At 38.4% G+C, this 12,089-nt stretch overlaps 1 protein-coding gene across 4 annotated transcripts in view; it reads left to right on the top strand.

Moving 5' to 3' along the window:
• The first annotated feature begins 243 nt into the window (after positions 1 to 243).
• The window catches only part of ADIPOR2 (adiponectin receptor 2), a 33,174-nt gene continuing 21,328 nt past the window's right edge, over positions 244 to 12,089 (top strand). The window contains exons 1-3 of one of the 4 annotated variants that reach the window (XM_063309135.1): positions 268 to 373; positions 8,089 to 8,168; positions 11,231 to 11,333. The gene's annotated coding sequence lies outside the window, so the exon portion shown is untranslated. Of the gene's footprint in view, positions 374 to 8,088; positions 8,169 to 9,684; positions 9,758 to 11,230; positions 11,334 to 12,089 lie in introns of all 4 variants that reach the window. The other 3 variants (XM_063309136.1, XM_063309132.1, XM_063309133.1) reach the window with 3 other exon arrangements.

Raw genomic sequence — 12,089 nt, 5'->3', positions numbered from 1 at the left:
CCCACAGCCATCCCCGTCCCACTTCTCTTGGAGCGCTTCGGCTCACGCCTCTGTTCCTAATCACATGCCCCCAATTACTACATTGCCCAAAGTGCCTTGGGACGAGCGAGACCCGTCCTTTTCCTTTCCCTCTTCTGGCGTGGCCGATGCGTGCGACCTTCGCGGCCAGGGCGGCCCCTGATTGGCTTGCAGCGCCTCTTGCGATGATGACGCTATGGGGCAAAGGGGAACGGAAAGCAGAGAGGCGGAGTGGAGGCGGCCACCACGGCGGAGGGGGCGGGATTCCCGGAGGCGCCGGCGGCACCGTGGGGCCTCCCTCCCTCCGACCCCCTCAGCGTCGGGACACCGGGACAGCGGAGCGAGGAAGCGGCTGGTAAGACAGCAGTGGGAGGCGAGGGCTGTGGGCTCGGTCCCGAGGGCGGGTGGCGGGCCCTGGCCATTAGGCCTGGGTCTCTAAGGGTCCCTGCGTCCTCTCCGCGAGGCGCCGCCGTCAGCCGGCGCCGGGTGCTGGCGTCCGTGCGCTGCCTGCGCTCTCCCCGCCGGTGCCTCGCCTTCTGGGCGGCTGCTGTCCTTGGCGAGGAGCTTCTCCCTTCCCTCTCTGCAGCTACTGCGATAAGAGAGTTTTATGTGTCTTTAATTTTAGCTATTATTATTATTATTATTATTATTATTATTATTATTATTATTATTATTATTTCTATCCTGTTCCACATTTTAAACAAGCTCGAAGCGGTTTGGGGTTTCACTTCTTGTTGCCCTCTGAGCCTTATATCCAGGTGTTCAGGCACCTGCCTAGCCTTAGCGTTTCTAACTCGAGCGGGGACCCGAGAAACGGCGATTTAACAAAGTAATAAGTAAACAAAGACTGACGATGCCCCTTTCAGATTAGTAGTTGGGATTTTTATTTCGTGTGAGCTGATTGTCAAGTGCGGTAGATGATAACTTGCCTTCCTTCCAAAAGCGAACTTCTGCAGCATCTTGGGGGCTGTCAGGTTCGTTATGGGATGCAAGTTTGTGTAGGTGCTCAGGTCTGGCCTTCTGAAGCTGTAACAATAAAAACCTGAAAGCCAACAGTTTGCTTTGCCCTCCAACTTTCCCTTTAGAGTAATAAAGGCTACAGCCTTTAGTAGGTTTACAGCACTAAGGATTGGATACTAAACATAAAATGTATCATGAATTCCTGCAGGTGATGCTGTAGACAAAATACCTTACCATTCATTCTGCTTTTGGGAAAGTGTCAGCCCTTGAAGGGAAAGCAACTAGTTATATTTGTAAAGTACTTTACGGTCTTGGATGAAGTACTGTCTGGGAAAATGGCAGGCTTCAACACATTAGCAGGAGCAATATTGCATGCACCCACTTAATTAGTGATTTGTAGCTTGTAAACATTTTGGGGTTAAAGCGTTCCTGTATTTGCAGTAAAGGGCTGTCATGGTATTTTGGTACACTTCAGGTAACTTTAGTGGCAAAAGACAGAGCAATATGGGGTGATTTGGCTAATAAACTGAAATATCTTGAGCAAATACTGGTAAGTATTAACATTAAATGTTTTTACTTGCTGTAATAGTGAACTGAGTTTTGGACTAGGTTTGGTATCAGTAGTTGGCTAATTCAGTCATTTGCCTGTGGCTGAAAGAAGGCAAATGTCTTATCAATATGTGCAATGTTTATAAATATTAGTTATGTATCTTTATCATGGAGAAAAATCTATGTGGTTGCTAGGAGTCAAAAATGACTTGATGGCCCCATAATCGTGTATCTTTATTCCCAAATTTAAAATGCAACTTTTTTCAGAGGGATAACATACATAATGACCCTCAACTTGGGTGATCCTTCAATACAATTAATTTTGCACATTTGGAGCACTAAGCCCCACTGAACTATGTGAGATTTAATTTCCATCATACCCACTCAAAACTGAAAGAAGATGGGAATTGTAATCAAACAACATCACTATGTATACCAGAGTTTCAGTGGAAGTAAGTCAGAGCTGGGAAGTCTGTCAGCTCCATAACTCTTCAGTTATAGCATAATCCGATGCATGTTAATTTCCACTGAAACTGATGGAATTCTTGGAAATGGGATTTGAAATTTAATATATACACTCCATCAGCTCTGTAACCCCCTTTTTCTGAGGCTGGGAAAGCTAAAAGGAAAGTGGTAAAGGTTGAGCAAGGGGCAGACAGGAACTGAGGATACAGAAGCATATAATAGGAGTGTCAGTCTTGACTCGTGACTGCTTGGACAAATCCCTGCTGCTTTTTTGGCAACATTTTCTGAAGTGGTTGACCATTGGTATCTTCCGAGGGCTGAGAGAGAGTGATTGGCCCAATGTCACCCAGCTGGCTTCATGCCTAAGGCGGGTCTCCCGGTTGCTAGCCTGGTTCTTTAACCACCACACCAAACTAGCTCTTAATAGAAATGGGTGTTTTTAGATATGCACCCACATTTCCAATATAAAAAAGAAAGTAGAAATGTTCAACCTGCTAGCTTGTAACCAACAGTACTTTGGTGTAATTTGGAGCTCTCCAGCTCTGCCCATGGCTTTTAATGCATAAGATCTGGAAGACAATTATAGTGCTAGATCTGAGGTGGTGTGTGTTAATTTGTGGAAGTTTTTAATCATAAGCAATGTCCAGGTGTTACACAGTTCATTAAATTACACCCTGTCTTTTTTCAAGGAGGTGAGAAACAACTTCTTGCTGCTGGTAGTAGACTGTTTTGTCATGCACTTACCTATGATATTAAGCTGAGTAATTATTGCTTCTCTGAAACATAATTCTCACTGATATATATCATTGCACTGTGTCTAACTGTAGGTAAGAATGGACATGACTGAGTATTCCTCTGTTTAAAGAAGACCAAACAACTATCCTCATAGAAAATGAAATACCTAAAGAGAGGATCTAGCCTGGTTCTCTTTTGATCTTTTCTCCTTGCAATTGTGTTTGTATAGTGAAGTATTTATCACAACAATTTCTACCTACTTTGTTTGAGCTAAAACACTTCAGACTGGTTTATAAACAATGGGTATTAGCCCAGGGTATTATGTATACCCAAAGAACTGTAGACAGCTTCTAGGGAGACAGATGTACACTGGCACACTTTGCATATTACACTGTAAAACTGACTGGTATCCCTTCTTTTTTCACATTTGTTTAATACTCTGTTCCATATATTTCATATATTCAGCAGCTGAAAAATGCCAGACTAAGCAGTGAATATGTATCTTCTTCAAAAAACTTTCCAGTTAGACTATTTTTTGTTGGAACATTTTCTGGAAAACCCACATAATTATGCATCATTGGTTTGGGTAGAATATTGTGGATGACCACCTGCTCTATGAAAAACGTTAAAAATGATTGTTTTCTAGAAATTATTTTAATGAAACTCACAGCATGTGAAATCTAAAATTTTAACTGAATTAATGAGATACCAGAAAGGATTAATGATGAATAAGCTAGACCAAAATACACATGTGTACCAAGCAGTAAGTGAACTGTTTTCATTGCAAATTTATGACAAGTTCTTTTTGTACTACTTGTGATCCAATTAGTTGTTTAGTTTAGGATATGTCGGGGAATTTCTTTTGGCTGTCTTAATTATCTGTGGCCATATTGATACCTCTGTACTTTTTTCCTGTAAAAGGAGCCATAGAATAAACACCTTGCTACCTGTGGTGTTAACAAGTTGAACAAGATTTTCCCTTCTCCTTAAAAAATTCTTCCCTGATAGTAAATTGCTTATTGACAAATGCAAAACTACTTTTCCTCCACTTTATTTTTACTGCATAGGAAAAGCTTCAACTGCACCTATTATTTTTTGCTTTGTTCAATACAAGCATCTGAAATAAACTAATAATGTTCCTTGGTTACTAAGTGTTGTTTTAAAAGGCAATTTTCTGACCAGGTCATTGGATTTACCAGTAATTTTATTTTAGTGCACATATATTGGACTTCTAATTTAGAAGCACAGTGCTTTTCTACCTATGCTACTGATCACTCTTGGCCATGATTGCTCACAAGTTATAGAATGATGGTGGCCAGAAAAGAAGTAGAAATTCAAATATGATGAGGAACTGTTTGATATAATGGCACCTCTTGATATTTAAATAGCAAAATACTAAATGATCTAAGCCAGTTCAGTCTCCATGGTTGTATAATTTGGGGATAAGGCATAGGATTTTTTCTACTGCTGATACAATTATCCAATCATATAGTTGAAATGTACATATTCCTTTAAGTGTCTTTTGTTAACAGAGTTATTAAATAACCTACATTCAGTTGACTTGGAAAAGGAAGAAAATCTCCCTTGCTGGAGATTGTTGTGGCTTGTTTTCACAAAGTGCTGCATAAAGTACAACTTTTGCTTGTTCATCTTACTTAGCAATAGCATGAGTATACATAGCCATGGAAAAATATCATTAGGGAGCAATATTACAGAACACCTTGTCAGCAGCAATACTGAAGCCTCATTGGGGCAAAGTTCGCAAAAAAGCTTGTTGACTTTTTGATTGCATAGACATTACAAATTAGATTGCTGAATGGTTGATTAAAGAACATTTGCTCAATAGTGTGCATCTTTGTGTGCCTGTCTTCATTTTTAAGGAGGCATTTCTATTTCAATGAGTACAGCTACAGTCTTTAAAATTAAGGGCCATAATGTTATTGGGATGAAAATTGATATTTGTTAAATACTCCATATTGGCTGACTATCAAGTGTCCTATCAAATAAATATGACTCAGCCATCCTTCCTTACATGTTTATACTTCTGTTTTTTTTTCCAATCTAGATTACAGCTGTTTCTTTGCTTTCTGCAATGTCTTCAGTTCATTTCTTTGAAGATGCCAAGCCTCCATATCTTTTGCTTTATTTCACTTGGCTACCTTAAAGTTTGAATGAAACATTGCTCTGTAATTTATTTTAACTTAGTATCATATATTTCGATTTTGTCATTCCAAAGGCTTGGGGCAGGCTACAATCAGTTTGTAATATTAAGGCTGTAGATCAGATTTGTGCAGTTTTATTCCCACTGGGGTTTCCAACATGTTCCTTGTATATTCTGAGAGGAGTGGTTAATTTGTACAAAACAGGAGAATCAGTTTCTCTTCTGTGAAATACTGTAGGAATGATTTTGGAATAGGACAATGATGTATTCTGAAGGAATAGGTGCGAATTTTGGGGCTCAGATGCCATCTTTTATTTATATCATTTCCTTTGGAAATTTACATGCCATTTAGCCTCTTTAGTTTGCCATCCATTCATTGCAATTAAGGCACTTTCCAAGGTACAACACTTAATCAAGTTTCCATGTGCCCAGGCCCCCAAAATTGAGAATCTAGTTCTACCCCATGTTAAAAACTGGTGAGAAGTAATATGCAGTATTTTCTTGAAATACACATATGTATACATGCACGCACACCATGTGACTGTACTTTTTCTGTTTTACCTTAATAATATAGGGGGTTCTTGGGGTAGGACATTCATTGCAGTTAAGGCACTGGCTGGTTCACTTATTTAATGCGGTCAATTAAAGCTCTCCTGTATATTTGCACAAAGTACTAAATTTGATTAATTTCAACCTTGTCTTTTTGTGGCATGATATAGTGTGCAGTTCCAGCCTGTTTGGTTATCTTATGTTTCAGTGTATTTTGCAAACCCAAAAAATGGAATAATTCAGTATTACCCAATGTACCATGTTCCGCAGACCGAGCCAGTGTGTTATAGTGGTTATTCTGCCAGGCTGAGAAACCTGTGTGCAAATCGCTACTCCTCAAAAAAGTTTACCAGTACTTTTTAATTCCTAGATTGTACATAGTTGAATTAGGAATGAAATGAAAAGTGATGAACCACGCCTGTGGTCCTGACCTTATTCCTTTTCCTATTCTGAAATAGAGTATGAACTTACCATCTTTAAAGTCATCCATCTCAGAATTCTCACACAAAAGTATCTAGCTCTTTCAGTGCTGTATTCAAAAAACTAGGAGCTCATTTCAGTAGATAAAACACTGTAGGTAAAACCATCAAAACTCCAGCCCTGCTTCTTTTCATATAGTGGAGATTTTTTTCTGGGTTGCTTTAACTGGCTTTACTTATGAAAAATATATTTGACATGTACTGTAAGTTGTGGTAATTCTATGTATTTCACTGAAATCAATCCTGTTGAGCAAGTTGTATCTGAGGTCTTGGAACAGAGAACCAACAAGATGGCCACAAAAACATCTGCATAATTGTACAGGAAGTGGTTTTCTGCGTGCTTAGTTAAGTTTACAGCTTAGAATGAGTGGCACTTTTGGACTGACTCAACCCACATGTTATTAGTAATAATACTGCTGTGAAGTGAGTAACAGTACTTTTATTTAGTAATTACACAAATGTAATGAAAACACAGAATTATGGGGCATGGATTAGGAAGCTTGATTTAGAGAGCCCTGTTTTGGTGATAGGGCATTTAGTCGTACCAGTATAACAATTACTGTATTTACCTGAAGGGAAGACTGAAATTCCTTTCCCTAATAAATTAGCTTAAAATGAGATAATAATATTATTATTATTCTGTCTTGTGCAGAATATAGTAATGCAGGCAGATGAAGTATTTTTGTTTGGTTATCTTTTTATGGTGATGTTTTATCTTTTTCATAACTGTGGTACAGTATTTTATAGGAAAAGGCAGCTGGGCCATCAGTGAAATTTTATGTGTGCATGTTTTGGTAGATATTTGATGCACAGTCAGAATATGTGTTGTATTCTCTTCCAAAGTAACTGCCAACTCTTTTCCCCCCTTGAATTCTTATCCAACTTATTTGCCTAAGCATGCAAAAAACAAACACTGCTTGTGGTCCTGAAGTTCTCTTTGTTAGGACAGTTGAATTCTGAGAAGTCTACAGTACTTACCATGACAGTTCTAACATACAGTATATTAACAGTTTGGAGCCGTAACCCATCTGGACTTCTTTGCTTGGAAGTTAGACTATTTGTAGTTCCCCCTTATTATTAAGTAAAGTTAGTTGAAATCAGTGCTGCTTATTTCCCAGTAAAAGTAGGTAAGTTTGGATTGTTAGTGTGATTTTATCTGCCACACCATAAAAGTGAGAAGATAGGTTTTACAAAGCTTGCTTACTTTTAGATCTCTCTTTATGCAGCTTTAAAAGCTTTAAATTGATATTAACTACTTTGTATTTGTGTCTTTTGACATTGTTTGGATTTTTTTTCAGCGTGCAGTTTTATTTGCTCATCTATTGATCTTTAAGATTTATTTATCTTGAGATCTAAGTTTTGAATTTGTCAAGGGTATCTATGTAATCTTTGTTTTATTTGTAAATCTTATGGCCCTTCTTTGCTGCTTCAATGTTCATTAGCAATCATTGCCATGATTTTGTGGTGCCCTGATCTAAATCAAATGTCCTTACTTTTCTTTATTCATACGTAATAGGCTGTATGTAACATGTAGTCAGGCAATACTAGAATTGTTACCTAACTGTATTATAAGGCTTTCATTCTATATGTTGGCATGTAATTGATCATGGATAGAGATGAAGTAATGCAAATGCTATAACATCTGTCTTTAGGTATTGGCACAGATGTTCAATATACTGAATCAGGAGTTTGGATAATTGAGGCCATAGGATTTGGGGGAAATGGGAGCAGCCAGCAAGATATGTAACTAAACTTAGAAATAGCAGCTGAAGTAGTTTCAGTGTGTTCATGTTTTACAGTGTGAATGACATAAGTGTACAGAATTAAGAGCCTAAAATGACTGACTGTTGCTACAGCATGTCTGAATCTTCCCACAGATCAGTCTCCTCATAGCCATAATTATCATTTGTGTCGATTAAAGTGCATTGTTTTTACTGCATATAGTGTTGCTTGTCTTGACAAGGAAAATGACTTTGGGACAAAAGTTCAGGTAGGATTCAGAGATGAACTTTGTGAATTGCAGCATCAGTTTTACCAACGTGGCCAATTTGCACTTTGTCTTGGTAATACATCCATTTTATATACAGCCTTTAACATGATCCGAGAGATCTATTGCATATTGTATGCCTCCATTCCCTTTTTGACTTTTGACCATTGTGTTCTTTTATGCAGTATATAATTTGCAACACTGGATTTTGAAGGTCTGAGAGAGCTGCCAAATACACCTGCAATTGGTGGAAGGTCATTTAAATGTAAGTAGAATTAATAGTATTCCATCTGAATCCACATGACGTGTAGCTGATTAACAGTGACCGCACACTATTGAGCAATTACTTCTGTTTCAATGTCTACATCTATTAGAAATCTGAGACAACAAAGTTGTTTTAATTCTTAATTAAATATTCTTCTTAATACTATATTAGGATATTTAGCTAGGATGCTTATTTCCCATTCTTGTAACTATTACTAAAATGGGAAGTAAGTACACATTTATGGAACACTTTCTAATATCAAATTTGTGAAATGGAGAAGGAATATTTTCTAGGCTCTGTTTCACTTAAAATGGTATAATCCTTTTATTTATAAATTTTATAAATTTATGATTTCTATAACTTAAAATAAGTTTAGTATAAAGAAAGTGCTTCCGTGATTGAAAAGCACAATATACCTCTGGAGTTAGAGGATTGGTATTATGGGTACTTCTAATAATGTCAGCTGTACCAATCAGTATTTGAATATGGCTTGTTGTATACTGCTGGCAGTTTAAAAAGCATTATTGGTATTGGGGGATGACACTTACTTTATTAAAGCTATCAACAGAATTCCCTAACTGATTTTCAGTCATGTATTCAAGGTCAAAGAAATTTCTTGTGATTAAAAATTAATTAACACTTTATGTTGCTTGAGAACCCAATTTATTCACGGTTAGCTAGTGTTGAAAGTAACATTATCAGGTAGAAATCTTCCATTTCTTAAAATGCCAAGTTTACTAAAACTTGTTTAGATAAAGACAAGCAATAAGATAATGAAATTATTAAAAGTGTATCTCACCTTTTCTCTAAAATGGCATTCAGCTTCTCTTGTCTGCCAGAGAAAGTTGGATTTTTGACAAGATTTCATATGGATTTTGGTAATCCAAAGTAGACTGTTGCCTATATTTCCCTGGGTTGCTTATAGAACAGCTGCATTTTGTCATATTATTATTAGATTTTATCCCATGTGTGTGTGTACACAACTCAAGGCGGCAAAGATAAGTAATACTCCTGTCTCCTATTTTCCCCACAACAACCACCCTGTGAGTTGGGTTGGGCTGAGAGATGCTCAAAGTCACTCAGCTGGCTTTCATGCCTAAGGGAACCTAGAACTTACAGTCTCCTGGTTTCTAGCCCAGCACCTTAATGACTACAGCAAATTGGCTCTCTTTTTGTTCCATAATGGCAGTATACATGACTCTGAATACATATTGAGGTTTTAAGAACCACATGTTTCAAAATTGAGCTGTTCATGCTGTTGCTGCAAAAATTACAGCTTAAGCCAAACATTTTAAACAGATGCATACCCAAGTGCCCTCTCTGTCCCTTTCCTTACATAGAATTCCTCATTTGACGGCTTTTCAATTCTTAAGATAGCAAAATCACTTGCAACTCCATTACTTGCCTATATGGCCATTGCATTTAATATGGACTTGTGAACCATGATATAAGTGAATTTTCTGTGCAGGAGACAATTATGGAATGTAACTACTCCCTGACTTCGTTTGTATTACAGTGGAATGTTTCATTGTCTGCCTAGGCAACCTCCTGTTAGAAAGCTTGGCTACTGTGTTTAACACAACTTTCAGGTATGAAAAAGCAGTGATTAAGGACATTGATTCTTCCTGCTGGAGACTTAGCTGTTGCTGGTGTTCTGGTTAACAAAAATTAAATTTTCTTCTTTCCTTTTGATGAAATAAAATGTATATACTTTCTTATTGATACATGTCATTGAAAGTGACCCCTGGCAGATTAAATGTGTGTTGTTCTCCTTATAAACCAGCTATAGGAAGTATTCATTTCAGTATGTTTGGGATGTGAAGATTTCAGGAGAGCACTTTAGTTTTGACCTATTGTTTGAATTGTGAACAATTCCCTGACAGGTAGGATCTCTCTAAAGATTTAGTTTCAGCTTTTAGAGTATACAGTATAGGATGTTGCATTTGTACAATCTCGGCTACATTTTGTTAGTACAATGCAATTATTTAGACTGTTTCAGTTGGGTTTCAGGCTATGATTCAGTACTGAGGCAGCCTTGGTGGCACATGTTGATGACCTGTGGTGGAGCTGGGATGGAGCTGGCACATCCGTACTTGTAATCCTTGATCTCTCAGTAGCCTTCAATACTATTGATCACAGTATCCTTCTGGATTGGCTGTGGGAGTTGGGGACTGGGGCTGTGTTGGCAATTGGAACCACTGTTTTATGGTGGTTCTTGTCCTTCCTTCATGATCAGTTCCAATTGGTGTTGTCAAAGGGGGGAGAGATTGTCCCCCAGGCCCCTCTTATGTGGGCTCTTGCAGGATTCCATGCTCCCTCCCTTCCTGTTTAATATCTACAGGAAACCATTGGGTGAGGTCATCTACCAGTTTGGGTTTTGGTATCATTAATATGCTGATGATACCCAATTATATCTTTTGACCCCAGGCAAGCCAAATGAGGCTGTTGAGGTCCTGTTCCAGTACCTGGAGGCTATGAAGACCTGGATGGGGAGAATATGACTCTGACTCAATCTTACCAATACCAGTTGGCTATAGATATTAGGGCTCCCTGGATCCAAGGATGTTACATCTATATTTTTGGATGGAGTAGCACTCCCCACTCAAGAATGGTATGCCATCTGCGGGTCTTCTTAGATACTCAGCTCCCTCTGGTATGGCAGTTACACCCCCGCCTGGATTGGGAGGCCCTTCAGACAGTCACACATGCCCTAGTCTCCTGAAGGCTTGACTACTGCAGTATGCACTATATGGCCTGCCCCTGAAAACCACTGAGAAGCTTCAGCTGGCTTAGAATGAAACAGCATGGCCATCCCTTGGTATGCCAATGTGACATCTCTGTTCCATGAGCTGCACTGGTTGCAAGTATGCTTCTGGATGTGATTCAAGGTGCTGGTTGTTACCTATAAAGCCCTACATGGCATAGGGCCAGGTTATTTGAGAGACCACTTATCACCTATGGTTTCTGCTTGGCCTGTATGTGTTGATAGAGTTGGTGCATTCTGGGTCCCTTCAATTAATGCCATCTATTGGGACCCCAAAAGTATGCCTTCTCTATCACAGTGCCTGCCTTCTGGAATGAGATCTCTCCTGAAATCTATGTGGTCCCCAACCTGATGGTGTTCCATAAAGCCTCGAAGACCTGATTGTTCTCCCAGGCCTTGAGGTGAGATGGATGGGGCTTCTTGTTGGATGTGCCTTTCTTGATCTTTGTTCATGGTTATATAAAATAATCAGAATCCATCTCATTCGGTTTTGTATTGGGTTTTTTCTATGGTGTACTATATTATGAACCACCCAAAGTCAGTTGAAATTGGGTGGTGCCTAAATATAAATAAATAAATGTAGAATGAAAGCAAAAACACTTTGGAAGTTTTTATTCTCACATTAAATTTTTATTATGAGTCTACCTACGGCATTTTTACTTTATGATTCATTTGATTAGTCAATGAATAGCATTCCAAATGAGCATGCCTAGAAATATGTGTTTAATTAGGTTACAAAAATCTGAAGTTATGGTTCCTTCTGGTTACCTTTTACAAGAAGAGTCAGCATTTGTAGTAAATCTATCATTGGGGTATTCAGACATGATTGGATTTTAGCTTTAAGGATATATGAATATCCTCAATCCTGTTTCTTATTGTCTGCTGTTGAGAAGAGATGTCAGAATGTGGTCATCTAGTTAAGACAGGTATAAAAATAGAAATGTTTAATAATTGCTGCTTTCATTGAACTGCAGGAGACATGTCTAGTCAATTGTTGCAAAATTTTATTCCGTACTCCTGGAGTTTCTGAAAGAAAGTTAAGGCAAAGTAGTTACAGCCTACAAAAATTGTCAGCTGCTCTTAGAACTGAATTTGGCTACGCTTCCTCCCATTATTGATTTTTTTTAAAGGAGAAAGTGTTTTTTTCCATAGAAACT

The sequence above is a fragment of the Candoia aspera genome, chromosome 7 (assembly GCF_035149785.1).
Source record: "Candoia aspera isolate rCanAsp1 chromosome 7, rCanAsp1.hap2, whole genome shotgun sequence".
NCBI lineage: Eukaryota > Metazoa > Chordata > Lepidosauria > Squamata > Boidae > Candoia > Candoia aspera.
Note: the sequence above shows the minus strand (reverse complement) of the source record. Positions and strands in the feature narration are given on the sequence as shown.